At 36.8% G+C, this 4,681-nt stretch overlaps 1 long non-coding RNA gene across 1 annotated transcript; it reads left to right on the forward strand.

Annotated features, from left to right (window-relative positions):
* The first annotated feature begins 470 nt into the window (after nt 1-470).
* On the forward strand, nt 471-3,405 carry LOC116034191. The gene is made up of 4 exons (XR_004101028.1): nt 471-574; nt 1,787-1,970; nt 2,883-3,019; nt 3,182-3,405. It is a non-coding gene; the product is annotated as an uncharacterized LOC116034191 (long non-coding RNA).
* Nucleotides 3,406-4,681: the final 1,276 nt, after the last annotated feature.

The raw sequence follows: 4,681 nt of genomic DNA on the forward strand, positions 1-4,681 counted from the left end.
TACACACACTGTTGATGTGATGGACAGTGAATCTGAATTCTGCCCAGCAACTTTTAATGTGTTAGTGTGCTATTTTCTATAATAATCTGAACTTGTGTAAATTATCTTTGAGTAGCCATATGTCTTCACGTAGTAGACAATGGCAAAATAAATCAGAATGTTTTTTTGGTGAAGTGTCCCTTTGAATCATTTTTAATCATGTTAATGAGGAGTAGGCCTATGTAATAATTTATATTTATATTCACAAACAGTAGCCTATTGAAGAATTTAATTTTCAAACCCTTTACCCTATTTATATTAGAATGAAACAGACAAATAATTGTTAACGCTTTAAGTTGTGTTCTATTGAAAGGATCTAGCTACATGCTAACGAGAGCTCGACCCGGCGGAAGCATAAATACTTCAGCGCGGAAGGATACATGAGTGAATCGACAGTGATCCAACTGTCAGTCTCCGCCAGTGGCGATCAAAGTCGGGAGGATGGCGCTTGGACATTTAGCAACGGAGGATTTAATCACGGGCTTACTTCGTTTTGGAATAAAGGTCACTGAAGAGGAGCGAAGTAAATTCAAAGGTAAATTATGTGCATTTTTAATCTGTGTTTATGGTGTTAATATTCAAAGTTGGAAGTTTACTTTACCTTTAGCACTAGCCAAGTTCATACTCTGTCAACATTAGCTAGCTACACTCGACATTGATGATTGCCATTATTAACGTTAACAGGTTAGTTAGTTAAAACATTAGCAGTATTATGTCCCATATTGCCATTCTACATGTTACGACATGGTACTTAGCTAGCTAACGGTACTTAGCTACAGTTGACCATCGAGATAGCTAGCTAACATTAACGTTAGCTATAAAACTACTGCGTCAGAGGAGAAAAAAGCGTTTTTGCCGCCGAAAAGTCTTTTCTTATGACTTACGTTAACGCTAGCTATAAAACGTTAGCTGGACTGCGTCAGAGGAGAACGATAAAAAGCGTCTTTGCCGCCTAAAAGTCTTTTGTTCTTAAATATATGTTAATGGTAAAGCAAAGCCATTTGGGCGGAATGTGACTATCGGTAGCCAGTGAGGGTTTGAAATGATGATTTATTCTTTATTTTGTCGTCAAACTGTCTTAGAACATTTTCGTAAAACCATGTAATATTAACGTTAATTAACCTACAAAGACTAACGTCAAGTTACAACACCAGTCACGTTAACGTTAACTGACAGAACCGACCAACGGTTAACCTCCCTTTCGAGTAGCTAGCTAAGCGTAACATTTAACGTTAGCTAGCTAGCTGCTGTTTTCAAAATAACCCGATTATTATCATTAATAAAAAAAGTAAGATAGGCCTAACGTTACGTTATATTAATATAGTGTGTGTGTGTGTGTGTGTGTGTGTGTGTGTGAGAGAGAGAGAGAGAGAGAGAGAGAGAGACACTTTTCCAGCGTCTCTAATGAGGTACGCCTAAATACTTTTTTTTTTTTTTTTTGAAAGATTATTTTTTGGGGCATTTTAGGCCTTTAATAGACAGGACAGCTGAAGACATGAAAGGGAATGACATGCAGCAAAGGGCCGCACGTCAGAGTCAAACCCACGGCCGCTGCGTCGAGGAGTAAACCTCTATATATATGGGCACCCTACTTTGTGTTTTTATATGGATATTAGGTCCGGACCAAACGGAGGATGATAGAGAAGCGTGATTGCATAATGTGCTTTTTAAATGTGTAACGTTACATTATGCTGTTACTACAGTGGTGGTTAACATTGCTGTTTTTCTTTTCTGTATTGTACGTTAGATAATGAAGTTGACGGAGAAGCAGTGGACTATGGATTGACTGAGAGGATGGTTTCATACCTCTTTGAAGGATCGTTTAAGAAGCAAGCCAAATTCAACCGATTTGTACAGCAGTGGAAAGAAACCGTGACACTAACCGTTGAGCCTGTCCCGGTACATTCAGAGAAGGCTACAGTGGAATCAAGGTACCGGTAACAGTAATGTTATGTGATTGTTATAACATTAGGCCCAAGTAGAACCATGGAAAATAACTCTATAATCTCATAGACATATAAATAATATAAAATGTAAATGTTACTACTGAAGAAGTTTTTATCTGGATCTGAATTCACCTGGCTCCGGTAGTTTATGTAGTGTAACATTATGCATTAGGGTGTACACACTGTAATGCATAATCTTGCACAGTCTTTGTAGTCCGAACGCAGGGGTAGAATGTAACTAAATACATTTACTCCAGTACTGTACTTCAGTCTAAATGTTGAGGTACTTTACTTGTCTTTTCTTTTCATTCCACTTTCTACTTTTTACTCCACTACATTTATCTGTTACAGCTTTAGTTACTAGTTACTTTAGTTACTCCACTACATTCATCTGTTACAGCTTTAGTTCCTAGTTACTTTAGTTACTCCGCTACATTCATCTGTTACAGATTCATCTGTTACAGTTACTAGTTACTTTACACATTAAGATTACTGCTCACAGAACACATGTAGTTTATAAAATCTGATGTTTGATTCTTAAGTAAACTGAGATGATTAGTCCATTAAACACACAACTGGTTGGATCCTTTACACTTTCTAACATGTTTTAATGTTTAACTACATTATCCTGATAATACTTACAGACTTTTGCTTAAGTAACATTTACACTGCAGGACTTTTACTGTAACAGTATTGTTACAGTATGGTTAATTTGCCATACATTTTAGGACTATTGTTTTATTGTAAGAGTCCATGCAGGGTTTGTCTACATGTTTTATTTCCTTATATTTGTGTTGGAGTTCATATTAAATTACTAAAGGCTCTCTTTGAAATTTAATTTTAAAATCCTATGATAATGTTGTGACATGTTTCCTGTTTGTTTGTGCTGTGTTGCAGAATGAATATCTGCCGAAGATTTTAAGATGGCTTTAAGATCCTAGTACCCACAGTGCTTAGACTGACTCAAAGGAAATCTCCCCTTGCAGATCTGGCTTTGGAGGAAAGAGAGGCTGCCCTCACCGAAGATGTCCCTGGTAAGTGACTCACTGATCAGCCGTGGTCACCCCTAGTGTTGTGGAGCCATTTAAGCTTAATTTCTTTTCTATTTGTCTTCAGACAAGATAAGGCCTAACCAACCAAAATACACTGTACATTCACCTAATACACTTTCTTTTATTTTTTTACTTATTTTTCAGGGATTGATTTCAGAGCTGCAATCCTGCTGTTGCCGATCCTGTTGAGGGAGAAAAATGACATTCTCATCATACTTGGAGAGGTGTGTAATTTGCGTATACTTATTTTTTGTTTACATTACTTCACGCAGAGACTGGGAGAATTATATGCATCCCTTGGATGTCTTATTTCATAATACAAAGTTTCTAGCTGTCAATACTGGGCCTTGGTGTGGACATGGGGGAACGCAAAGCTAAATATGGAAAAAAAAAAATGCATGCACAGTACAAAAAATGTTGTAGTCTTTTGATAGGCCATTAAATGATGGTTAAGGTTTTTACTTACCGGAGACGTTTTTGTGGGTGTGTGTGTATATGTGTGTATATGTGTGTGTGTGTATATATATATATATATATATATATATATATGAACAGTTTTTTAACTGAGTGAATACTACTTTATGATCTCTTGCAGGATCAGCCTGGTTGTAGCGCTATCCTATTGCATGCAGAGGGAGTTTGAAAGACAACCGTTTATCTCGCCCCTCGGATTGAGCCCCGTCAATGGAGAGTTCCCAGACCCAACATCTTGATGTGGTCTGGCCAAGCCTCCAGGAAGAGCGCCGAGTCTAAAAGCCACCATGGGCTTAATGGATAACGGTGGTACTGCACCCCATGGCCCAGAAAGACTTTTCACATAGACTTTGCATGGCGAAAGAAACGTCTATATTTCAGCGGATAATTTGTTTCGGGGTATATCAACTTACCAGCCCGAACACTGAAAGGGTCCTTGGTTAAAACGTTACGTTTTTAACATTTTTAACATTCACTAGAAGCGAATCCAGAATTATTAAATTTTTTAAATATATATATTCCACTAAGTTAAACCAGTCTCTTATTCACTTGCTGTGCAGAAACCATTCTATACCATTTTACCTCTATAGAAAACTGAGAAGACTAGATAAAACAAAATAAATAGTATGATAATAATTCGAATCCAACGATTTTATTACAGCAGCAGTAATGAGGAACCCGGTCCTCCAGGCGCCGACGGAAGCGGAGGCCGAGAAGGCCATCAAAGAGTTTCTCCGGCTGGCACCTAATCGCCACCACCGCCGGCCAAGATAATTCTTTATTTTAATGTTTAATGTTTTAATATTTGTTAATGTTTTTTATGTTTATTGATTAATTATATAGTTAAAAATAAATGTTTGTTCAGCAAAAACTGAGAAGTTTACTGGTCTTGTTTATACCAGCGATCCTACAGAGTGATTTAAGATGTTTTCAAGTAATTAGGTTAATAATTGTTTGTCATCTTCTAGACTATGATTTCTACAGATTAGACTGGTATTATTGGACTGTAGCTATATTTTATTATAAAGTAGTAGTAGTTATAGCAGTAAAATGTTAATTAGGCCCCCTATCTAAAATATTCTCGGTGTACTAAGGTAAGTAATTTGTAATTTATTTTATCAACATTTAAAGAGTAAAGGTATGTTAGGATAACATATACGGTATATAGTG

The sequence above is a fragment of the Sander lucioperca genome, chromosome 4 (assembly GCF_008315115.2).
Source record: "Sander lucioperca isolate FBNREF2018 chromosome 4, SLUC_FBN_1.2, whole genome shotgun sequence".
Classification (NCBI taxonomy): Eukaryota; Metazoa; Chordata; class Actinopteri; order Perciformes; family Percidae; genus Sander; species Sander lucioperca.